Raw genomic sequence first — 12564 nt, 5'->3', positions numbered from 1 at the left:
TGATCTGTCTGTCCATCCCCCCATCAATAGCGAATGTGTGCCTTTCCTATCATCCCAAACTACAGAAATATGAACATGCTCAGCAGGAATCATGCTACTTCTCACCAGTTCACATTTCAGATCAATATTTCGCCAGCTGGCTGGAGACACCAGCAAGCGGTATTATACTCTATTCAAAAAATCCTGATCAGTGGCCTCTTGCACCATACGGAATGCCTTGTAGATTGTCAGCTAATTTCCCATTAAATCACAGCTCACATCACAAAGCCATTACACTCCGCGCGGCGTCTGCTCGGCAGTGAAGATCTGATCCAAGATTTAATGTGTTTATTTGGAAGGAGACTGAAGGCAAAGTAGCTCCTCGCCTCTCCTTCTTCCCTTCAGTCCACGGTTTGCGTGGCAAAGCTGCACTTTCCCCCCTCCCCAGGGCTACGTTAGAGGTGCGGAAAACCTGCAATGCGACGGGCAAGAAAGAAAGAAAGGGGGGAGGGAGGGACGCGGCTTCTCCCGTTCAGAGTTTCGAATCTAGGGTAGGCAGAGCCGTCCATGCTTCGGAAGGGGGGCGCTCTTCTCCGATCCCCTCCCCCAGATCCCCTAGCTCCAGAAAAGAAAGCAGCATGCTTCGATCATTTTAGGAGGGGGAAGCAGCCTGAAGAAGCAAGACGGTAACATGAGCCTTACAAAACACCAATAATAGAGCGTCTGTCTCGCTCGCTCTCGCTTGTCTGCATCTATCTCCACCGCACTGTGGGGAGGGGGAGAGAAGGAAGACTGTGCATTAAACTCTGTCCCAAGGGGGTGACGAGGGCAGACCTGGAAGAGCTGCAGTTGGGCGAGGGAGGGAAAGACTCTGCTGAACAGCCCGCCCCCGTCAGCACTGGCTTCGATGTTTGCTGCGGATGTTTCAGCTGAACAACGTTGTCGCCCGACACTACTAGAAAACAAAACCTCCCAGATTTTTTTTGCTTGTGGGGCCCTAATTAATGAAGCAGGAGACTGTGCCATTTGATGGACGGCATATATTTACAAAAATGATTTCGTTATTTTATTTTGCAGTCATTTTTCGTTTTGAGCTTCTTTCTTTCTTTCTTTCTTTTTGCTTTGGCTACCTACTCTGAGCCATCCAGACGCGGTGGGCTATAAATCTAAATGCATAAATAAGAAAGCGTTTGCAGTTTGCAAGGCCAGGCGATGCGGGGAAAAGACCTTGGCCAATGATCTCACTTGATATTAGTTAAGAGCCACTTGATTCTCCCGGCCTAATTCTAAGCCTTGCTAACGAGGGAAGGGTATCAATAAACCTCTTCCCAGCCTCGATTACAGCCACAGTCGTACCCGGATTCCACTGGATCTAGGTTGCGTGCCGTGAAGAGGCCCAATTCATATACTCACACTTTGGACAAACGGCAAAAAATCTAATTTGTTGAAATCATTTGAGTCTCAAAGAGATTCCAATCATTTGGACAACGGAGTCTTTCCTTCCCAGCTTGGAAGTCTTTCCTTCCCAGCTCTTTCACGACCCCTTCGATTCCTACAGCTCTTGTAACTGCTAGACTAATCGTGGTCGTGAACAAAACGGGTGCTCGTCTTAACTTTCTGAAGCCATACTTGACCTGCAGAGACAGCGATCCAGGTGTTAAAATGTAAAACTGGCATTCTTCTCGGCCCCCTCTCTCTGGCACGCGCGCAGACTTAGCATATACAGTATAGGGCTGAACCGATGGCTTTGCAGCATTTGCCGAGTGAGCCCACTCATTAAGGCAAAGACAATGCGAACGTTCAGAATTGGGGCGGAGGTGGAGTGCCTCGGTTGTCCGCAGGCAAGCCCGCATAGATCCATGCGCAAAAGCGCTGCTGCAGCAGCCGAGCCAGCTAGCGCCTGAAAGTGGAAACAATGCTCCTTCAAGAAATCGCTCCAAGCTCTCTCCCCACTCACTCGCGCACGCCACACGCCACACACCGCCCCCTCGTCTCTTCCCTGCCACTTCCAAACTTTGCAGCCAAGAGAAAACGACAGTCCCCAGCAGCACGACCAGACCGAAACGCAGGCACGCGCTGCACGCTTGTCTGCAAACTTTGCAAGCCCAGCCCGACCTACCTAGCCTAGCCGGGCCAGCAGCCGCGCGTGCCTTAAGCTCGCGAACGCGGTGGAAGGTCGTTTGCCCTTGATGAGCAGCGGGCAACAATAGAAAGTCTTTAAGAGGCGGAGGTAAATGCGGAGGGGATGCTCCCCGCTTCGCCTCCGCACTCCTCTGTCCCTTTAAACTGAACCGCAGCTGGGAAACAAACACGCGCGCACACATCGCCCTCCCCTTGTTTAGATCAGCGGCAGAAAAGCTGCTAATGTTTCTCAGCGGCGGCCACCAGAGTCCTCTTCCCGCTCGGCGATAGCGATTTATTAGTAACCGGCCAGCCTTTCCCGCCCGCCCGCCTCTCTGCCGCTGCAAAAAAAGCTCACTCACTTTCGCCGTGCAGTGCCTCCGCGCTCTCCTCGGCTTGCAGCCTGAGCTTGCAGCTCCCCGCCTGAGCAGCCCAGCAGCAGCAGCACTACTGCCACTCTTCATACTTCTGATCTCTCTCTGTACTTGGTGCTCTCTTTGGGAAACTTTTTTTTTTCCGCCAGAAACAGATTTCCTACATTTCATTAGTCCACATAGACTGAACGGAAGTTAAATGCTTACTTTTTCGGGGAGGGGGGAGAGAGAGAACGCACGGCAAACACAATTGACACCGGTTCACCCTTGAAACGCAGAGAGATTGAATTACAAACTATTGGCAAGGACTTGGGGCTGAGAATGATCCGGCTCTTATAATATTTATGCTGCTTCCAATATTCTGATTGCGGGGCGGGGGGCAGAAGGGGAAGGGATTCCTTTTTTTTTTAACGTTGTGCAAAAGCTGATGAAGGTTGGGGTGTATTTGCAGTGTTTAGTGACACCGTTCCGTTGTGCATTACATGCAAAATGTTTCCTTTTTGGACCCAAATGCTCTACTTTTAGCTTTATCCCTTAAGGCTCATTGGGTGCAATCCGTGTCCCACTGGTCAATGGCAAAGTTCCCATTCATTTTAAAATCGATGTGGCTGGTTTCCTGTGATATTAACATTCATAGACAAAAGTCTCCTGTACCCAACCCCAAAGTCATTTTGGTGTCTGGGGTGGAATATCCAAGTGGCACACCTCTTCTTCCCTCTACTGATAACTGGGGCACAGGCTATCAAGCAGTCCTCTGCAAGACCCAATGAAATGGATGGGGACTCCCAATGAGCCATGGGCAGAAGCAGTCTCTGATGGTCTGCCTCCCGCATGTCTACTTTTTATGCCACCCCAAAATTTACCCTTGGGGCATTCTGCTACTACTTTATAGTAGGACTACTTCTGTACTTCCTTTGAGGAAAGCCCCACTGGTTTCACAGTTACTTTCCCCCATGTATCTGCTTGATGTCACTTTGTGGATATGATTCAGATTTATTACAATTAATGGGGATTGGTTTTTCTCCATTGCTTACAGTGGAATGTGGATTGCAGTACCTTAGCAGACAACTGGGCAGACCAAGGCCTGTTTCACATAAAGCGGCTGCTCTCATATGCCAATATGAACATATGAAGCTGCTTTATACCAAGTTAGACCATGTGGTGAGTCTCATGATTGCCGAGAGTGGGTATTGTCCCCCCAAGTCCTGCTATGCTGCCTCATCGTGGTGGCGGGGGGGGGGTCCTGGGAGGGATGAGCGAAGTATGCCGTGAGGTATACTCCCAGTAGGGTCACCCAAAGTGTGAAGGTCAGGCCAGCTGCAGACACCTATATTCGGCAGCAGCAATATAGGAAGGTGCTAGAGGTGGACGATCACTTCAGTGACAAGGGCAAAGGCATCATTTTATACTGCTCAGGAGAAGGCAGTGGTAGACCACTCCTGTATTTTACCAAGAAAACCATATTATTATTATTATTATTATTACATTTATATCCCGCTCTTCCTCCAAGGAGCCCAGAGCGGTGTACTACATACTTGAGTTTCTCTTTCACAATAACCCTGTGAAGTAGGTTAGGCTGAGAGAGACGTGACTGGCCCAGAGTCACCCAGCTAGTTTTCATGGCTGAATGGGGATTTGAACTCGGGTCTCCCCGGTCCTAGTCCAGCACTCTAACCACTACACCATGCTGGCTCTCATATGGATAGACAAAATAGAATGCTTGTCGATGTAGTGCTGGATGATGGGCCCCTCAGGTAGGTACTCAGCATGCTACTTAGGAAGAGCTGAGGATCTCTCAGAATACCGATGGTGTTTATGATGCGGATAGACAAAAGCCTTTTGGACGTCTAGCAGCTGATGTTGCTGTGTGGGAAAAGAAAATGCGAAGCTGCAAAGACAGAATTACAATGAAAACGTGGAACATAAGAAGCATGAATATGGGAAAGCTCGACACAGTGAAAGATAAAATGAATCGACTACTGATTGACATCTTGAGCATCAGTGAATTAAAATGGACTGGAATGGGACACTTTCAGTCAGAAAACCATACCATTTACTACTCAGGGCATGAAAACCAAAGGAATGGTGTTGCTTTCATAGGAAGGATATAGCAATGACAGTACTTGGGTACAATGCAGTCTGTGACCGACTAATATCAATTAGATTTCGTGGACAACCTGTTAACATGACAGTTCTTCAAGTTTATGCCCCAATGACTAATGCAGAAGAAGAGGAAGTTGTTGAGTTTTATGCTCAACTTCAGCCTGAAATTGACAGAACATGCAAGCAAGATGTGATGCTGGTGATTGGAGGCCGGAATGCCAAAGTTGGAAAAAGTAAGGAGGAAAACACAGTCAGCCTATATGGCCTAGGAAACAGAAACGAAGAAAGAGAACGACTTATTAGTTTCTGCAAAGCCAATGATCAAAGTAAAGAGCAAAGCTTCATTGCTAACGCATTCTTCAGACAGCTAAAACAGTGCCTATACACATGGATATCACCAGATGGAGTACATAGAAATCAAATTGATTACATTATTGGTGCAAGGAGGTAGAAAAGCTCAGTTATAACAGCAAAAACGTGGCTGGAGGCCGATTGTGGAACAGATCACAAACTACTCATGTGCAAGTTCCAAGTCAAGCTAAAGTGGAAAAAAAAGGTATCAAGCTCCCATGATATGACCTTGAGAATGTACCCACCATTTTCAACGAGAACAGTCAGGAACTGCTTTGAAGTTCTGAACCTCATTGCTAAGGAACCAGAGGAGCTGTGGAATGAAATCAAAGGAGTTGTTCAGGATGAATGTGAAAATAGACTGCCAAAGACCAAGAAACAGAAGAAAGCAAAATGGATGTCAGAACAGATGATGGAAATTGCCAAGAAGAGGAGAGAAGCCAAAGGCAAGAAAGATAAAGACCTCAGGAAGGAACTAAATAGGGCATTTCAGAAAGCTGTTAGAAGAGACAAGTGAGCAGTACTACAATGACATCTGTAAAGACCTTGAGGATGGAAATAGACACAGAAAAACAAAGAAAATTTTCCAAAAGATCTCTGAACTCAGAGGGAGGTTCCAACCTCAAATTGGTATGTTAAGAGATTGCAAAGGACAGATAGTAACTGATTAAGAGAAGATCAAACCGAGATGGAAGGAGTATACTGAAAATCTGTACAGCAGGGATGTCAACATCCAAGATACTCTAGAAGATATTCCCTACTTGCAAGAACCTCTAGTACGGGAAGATGAAGATAGATCAGCACTCCAGTCATTACCAATTTGGAAAGCTACAGGAATGGATGGAATAGCTACAGAAATATGGCAGGCAACAGAAGAAGACTCAGTCAAGGTTCTAACCAAATTGTGCCAGCAAGTTTGTAGAACAACACAGTGGCCAACAGATTGGAAGAGGTCAGTCTACATACCCATACCAAAGAAAGGAGAATGAACAGATTGCACAAACCATTGCACAATATCCTTACTTTCACATGCTAGCAAAATAATGCTCAGGATCATCCAATGCAGATTTGAGTCCTACGTGGAAAGAGAAATGACGGATGTTCAAGCTGGTTTCAGAAAAGGCCGAGGACCAAGAGATGTCATTGCTGATGCACGCCGGAAAATTGAGAAAGCCAAAGAATACCAGAAAGAAATCAATATGTGCTTTTATTGACTACAGAAAAGGCTTCAATTGAGTTGACCATGTCAAGTTGCGGAATATCCTTAGGAAAATGGGCATCCCAGAATATGTCATTGTTCTTATGAGAAACTTATACACAGCACAGGAAGCAACACTCCAGACAGAACATGGTGAAACAGACTGGTTCCAGATCGGCAAAAGAGTAAGACAAGGCTGTATACTTTCTTCTTCTTTTTTCAGTTTATATGCTGATCATATACTGAGAGAAGCTGCATTGGAAGAAGATGAGCATTGTTTTAAAGTTGGAGGAAGAAATATCCATAACCCGCGGTACGCTGATGACACCACACTGATAGCTGAGAATGCAGATGATCTGCAAGCTCTAGTAATAAAAGTCAAGGAGCACAGTGAAAAAATGGGACTACGACTCAATGTAAAGAAGACTAAATTAATGACAACGGGTATAGCAAGCAGCCTCAGAATTGACAATGAAGATATTGAAGTGGTGGATAGCTTCTGCCTTTAAGGATCAGCCATCAACAGTAAAGGATCCAGCAGTCAAGAAATATGCCACAGACTAGCACTTGGTAGAGTTGCAATGAAGGCCTTGGAAAGGATATTTAGATGCCGTGACGTGTTAGAATTATTAGAATTGTTCAGACAATTGTTTTTCCTGTGACACTCTATGGATGTGAAAGCTGGACTTTGAAGAAGCAAGATAGAAAAAACATTGATGCTTTTGAACTTTGGTGCTGGAGAAGACTTTTGATACCATGGACAGCCAGGAAAACAGACAAATGAATCTTAAAACAAATCAATACAGAATTTTCACTCACACAAATGACCAGGCTCAAACTATCATACTTTGGACACATTATGAGAAGACCCAGTTTCCTTGAGAAGTCCGTAATGCTGGGAGAAGTTGAAGGCAAGAGAAGAAGAGGACGACCAGCAACAAGGTAGATGGACTAGATCACGACAGCAATGAGTGCTTCACTGTGAGACCTTAAAGGCCAAGCTGAAGACAGATCATCCTGGAGACAATCTATCTATGTGGTCACTAAGAGTCAACACCGACTTGACAGCACTTAATCAATCAATCATCAGACAACTGGGCAGACCTAGGCCTGTTTCACATAAAGTGGCTGCTCTCCTATGCCAATATAAACATATTAAGCTGCTTTATACGTTAGACCATGGGGCGATTCTCACAATCACCAAGAGTGGGTGTCGGGGGGAGGCTGCTTTTAATTCACCTTCCCCCCAGACTACTAAATTCTTCTTTTGGGATTGCTGAGCTCCAGATATGTCCCAGCCCCTGGAGATCCCACAATGCACCACACAAGTGTGTGATGTATTGTGGGGATCCCCCAGCAATGGCCAGGTGCCTGCTCCTTTACTGGTGCCGGCTGGGAGTAGCCAGCACTAGCACATGAGCAGTTAGTCCAAGTTAAAGGCATGCTTGCACTCTTAACCTTGGCTAACCAGCGGGTTCCATAAGCTGGTTTGCCACTGCTGGCAGCTAAGCCCAGGCTTTGCTGCCTTAGCCCAGTCTGAGCTGTTTGTGAGAATAGTCTCCATGAGTCCCTCTTGTTCTGTCATGTCTATATTGACTACACTAAGTTTACATTGCACTCCATGGTTTCAGGTAGAGATCCAGCCATCTAGCTCGATCCGCTGCTCAGTGCAGGAAATCCAGAGCCAAAGCTCACCCAGCCCCAGATAGTCGGTGCAATTGTCAAACTGCTCTAGTAATCATACCCAGTTTTCAACTGAATGGTGGTGGGGCCATACCTCAGCGGTGGACAGTCTGCTTTGCATGCAGAAGGTCCCAGGATCAATCCTTGGAAATTCCAGGTAGGGCTGGCCTGGGAGGAGAAACTCCTGCCTGAAACCTTGGAGAAGTCGCTGCCAGTCAGTTCAGACAATACTGAGCTAGATGGTATAATAGTATAACTTGGTATTAATGAGCTTCCTATACTGGAGAACCTCATTAATCATAGGAACATAGGAAGCTGCCATATACTAAGTCAGACCATAGGTCCATCTCACTCAGTATTGTCTACACAGACTGGCAGCAGCTTCTCCAAAGTTCCAGGCAGAAATCTCTCTCAGCCCTATCTTGGAGATGCCAGGGAAGGAACTTGGAACCTAGATGCTCTTCCCAGAGCAGCTCCATCCCCTAAGGGGAAATATCTCACAGTGCTTGCACTTCTAGTCTCCCTTTCATATGCAACCAGGGCAGACTCTGCTTAGCTTAGGGGACAAGTCATGCTTGCATGCTTGCTACCACAAGACCAGCAATCTTCCTTAAAAGGATTAAGAAAATAAGCACGGTTTTGTGTATCTGCGATTGGGTAATGGACACCTGACCTCGGTATACATGGTGGGGGGACAACAAAAAAGAGTTAAACCTATGTTGGCTGCAGGCCAAGGTGGAGGTCATTTCCAGCTGCTATTTTGACGTTGGGAGCCATTTTATGGCTCATTTCTTTAAAAAGAAAAAAAAAGGCCCAAAAGGATTTTGGTCCATTTTCTTACTCTTGGGGAACATCTTTGGACTCCTTGTGAGTAGCGGAGCAGGTAGGGCATCTTATTTTGTCCATTTGGGGGGCAATTTGGGCTGGGGCAGGAACCTAAACCCCCAATTTGCATTCACTTTAATGCCCCATTATTCATGGGTTTGCAATCTGAGTGCCGGCCCATGGAACAGAACCCCCATGAATAACGGGGTTCTTCTTCATTCCTATGTTCCAATTAAGCCAATTAGATCTAGTCCTTTAGAATCCCATTAGATCTTTAGAAGTTCACTAGTTCTAGGCAATTAGGAACTTTTCTAGCTGCAAATGACCCTAATATAACGTAAGCCTGTTAGAACTTTGCCTTCTGGGGCAAAACAATATCCTACTGACCCAGGCAACCAAGAAGGCACTAACAAGGAGGGTCCCTTATAGACTACTACATGCAGTAGGGGTGTGAAAACAGGTTGGAATCCAAACCTGTTCGATATTGAACTGGTTCGGTTTGAAGGTTCCGGGTCGAGCCAAACCACCCCCGATGTTCAGCTCGGGTGTTTGTCGAACATAGATAGATAGATAGATAGATAGATAGATAGATAGATAGATAGATAGATAATTTGAACTCGAACTGAACCGGGCCAGGCGGTTTTGTACACACCCCACACCCCTACTATGCAGAGGCTAGTTCCCTCTTCCCCCCTCCCCCACCCCACTGTTGTCAGAGAGGCCAGGAGTGGAACCTGAAACATTCTGCATACAACACATGTGCAAAACCAGTGAGCTACAGCCAGTAGCTTGAACTAAACCACAATTCAAAAATCTCTAATCACACGTTATGTTTAGCATACATACAATCTGTGTACAGTGTATGCACATACCAATCTATATGCATGCCCCATGCATTCCCATGTTATATTGAGTGCACATAGAGTATTACACTTCCCATCTATAACCTACATTTCATGGGACCTATGCCCAGGCTCACTTTTAAAATGAATGCATAGAGCCATGTACGTGTGTACACACATCTGAATGTGCATATGACATAGAATCTGAATAGGGTTTCCGTGATGATATGTTTGTGTGCACAATTTGTGCATCCAGGGATTAGTAGCCAGCAGCACGTGGTTTTCTCCATGCTCTTGAAAACCACTGAAAGTGATATTTTGTGGCAGCATGGAGAGAAGCTTCATGGCGATGGCTGGTTTCTATGAGGAGGCACCACACAAGAGCACCTCACTTCTTGGCATGTCCCGTGATATCTTACCAAGCTCAACATATGAATTGCCTCTTTTCAAAAGCAGTTTGAAGGTGAACTCAGCTCTGCATGTGGTGCCTTATCTGTGATTTATTTTTGACATTTCTATTCCACTCTCCCTCTGAAGAGCCCAGGGTGGTGTACATGACTCTGTTTATCCTCGGAACAACCTTGTGTGGTAGATGAGGCTGAGAGATGCGTATCTGGCCCAGAGTCTTCATGGCTGAATGGAGATTTAAATTCAGGTCTCCCTACTCCTAGTTCAATACTCTAACCACTAGACCACACTGGCTCTCTGATGCCATTTTGAAAATGCAGGTACTTGATATTTGAATCAACAGCAAATACTCAGCATGTGTGTTGACCAACCTTCTCATGGCAAGCTTTAGCAGTGGGAAGAACATTTAGTGAATACAATTTGAGGGGAGATTGTTCTTGATGGGTGATACAGCAGTATTCATCATGCAATCATTTCACTATGTGCGCACAGGCTGATTTTGGTAATTACAAAACATTTATTTTACACCATCACACATTTTACTTTCCAAAGCTTCGATGTGTTTTGTAAACAGTGAACTTGTGGTAAAAGAAATACAACCATACCACCAAGAAAGGGCTCACTTATCCCATAGCTCATCATTTTAAAAGGTTGTTTGTTTCACCTGAGTGATATTCTCCTTTTTTGGATTAATTTCAAAAGACCATCTGAATTTGCTTTGTCTTCAAACTAAGCTTTCTTTCCATTGATCAGCTGACTTCAACAGAATTTTGTTTATAGTCAAGGTGAAAGATATTTTTGAAATTACACATTTGACAAATACATGTATTGATAATCCAAACTACTGCCACTCTGAGTATATTTTTTAACTTAGAAAGATAGGTTGTAAATGATACATGTGAAAACTATAAAACCTGCATGTGTTTTATAGTAAAAACTATAAAACATTTTTATTTCATAAGTTTACATATTATTAAATCAACAATAATGTTATCCAACAATTGTTTATTAGCTTAGCCATCTTGCCATTGTGCAAAGAAGTCCCTTTATTAATTCAATAGGGGGAAACAGATGTTGGAGCCCCTGGTTCAACTTCTGCATTCAGGCAGATCATTGTCTGGGTGAGTTTCCTCATAGTTATCATCCTGTCACTTCCCTGAAAGAAAAGGCTTCAGATGGAAATGCCTAAATATATAGTAGCTAGAACAGAGCAATGTTGATGAAATTATGCTTCTTATTATTTAGTAACGCTGGGATTATGCTCACGCATATTGTATCTCATTTTATCATATATACTGCAACACTAAACACTAGCTATCCTGAGATCTGTCCTAGTAAATAGCTGGAAGCGAATCACAACCACAATCAACATAATCTGTACTATTTCCTAACCAGCAAATTCCTGCATTTGAGGGAGGCCAGTGTGTTGATTTTAGACATCAAGTTCAGGATGAATATTCTTGATCTCTCTGCCTATTAATTGCTTGCTTCACAGCCGAGCAACAGAATAGTTATGACTGTTACTATTTGCCTTTATAACTGCACAACCCAAACCCTCAACTCGGGATCTTTCCAAACGATATCAAAACAATACTCTTCTTAAAAGCACTTTTATTTGCAGTAGCCCGGTCAACAGAGCTGTAACCTGTCCGCATGTAATAGGAATTGAAGCAGCTATTGTTTCAGTTATGGAGAGATGAAATAAATTAATAGAAAGCGTGAACACATTTTAAAGACAATGTGGAGCACATGCTGTCCAGAACATTGTGTTTGCTTTCATAAAGCATATGAAATGGCAACGCTTGGCTGCAGTGGGTGAAGGTTTTGCATGGCATAACCATCCGAGAAGTTATAGAAAGACATCCTAATATGATCCAATAAAAGCCAGGCTATACAAGTCCTATCATTACCTAGATCTTTCTACAGAAATAACCGGGGATTCAGTCAATAAAATGAAAGCATCGTTCCACATCTCTACACACCTTTTGTTGTATGTGTCAGAGAACAGTAAAAGCTGGCCCAACCTGGTTAGGTCATGAAGTTGCCCCTACTTAAATATGATAAAGATGCCTTATACTCAATGCACAGATAATGTATTAAACCTGAGGGGGTGGGGACATTTCAAAAGAATTTAGAACATCATGTACTATTATTCAAATAGCAGTTGCAACATGGTATCCAACTTCCTAAATATGCAAATTCTTCATCCCCTAGGAAGATACATTGCACACAGGAAATAATCAGAACATGTCATCCAGCGTGTGCATTGCAAAGTCCAGAACAAAAAACCAAGCATTTGGCTACAGAGGATGCTTTCTGGATGATTCTCCTCCTTGGTAAATGCACTTCTTGCAGCTTGGCTTGCAAACATGACCCAATTCATAACACTAGTTCAGCTGGGTACATCAGAAGAAAGGTGAGGCAGCAAGGCCCTGTCCATTGGCCTGGCTGGGACCAACTACTGTTCGGTTCTTCTCTTCGCAGAAACATTTCCTGCTGTGACCATTCCACCTGGTCATTATGTACAGTATATACGTAAGCATTGGTGTCTACATCATTTATTTTCCTTCCCCACATCCCATTTTCCATTTGTATTGTGTTTATTAGATTGTAAGCAATTGTGGCAAGGATCCACCTATTATACTCTCTGTACAGCACTTAATATTTTAAACACTTAATA

At 44.4% G+C, this 12564-nt stretch overlaps 1 protein-coding gene across 5 annotated transcripts in view; it reads right to left on the bottom strand.

Annotated features, from left to right (window-relative positions):
* GAS2 (growth arrest specific 2) overlaps positions 1-2733 on the bottom strand; it is a 172507-nt gene extending 169774 nt beyond the window's left edge. For 2 of the 5 annotated variants that reach the window (XM_053266376.1, XM_053266387.1), the window contains exon 1: positions 2463-2733. The gene's annotated coding sequence lies outside the window, so the exon portion shown is untranslated. The other 3 variants (XM_053266408.1, XM_053266397.1, XM_053266417.1) reach the window with 3 other exon arrangements.
* Between the last annotated feature and the right edge of the window lie 9831 nt (positions 2734-12564).

This window comes from Hemicordylus capensis, chromosome 1 (assembly GCF_027244095.1).
Source record: "Hemicordylus capensis ecotype Gifberg chromosome 1, rHemCap1.1.pri, whole genome shotgun sequence".
NCBI lineage: Eukaryota > Metazoa > Chordata > Lepidosauria > Squamata > Cordylidae > Hemicordylus > Hemicordylus capensis.
This window is presented reverse-complemented; position numbering and strand designations above follow the sequence as displayed.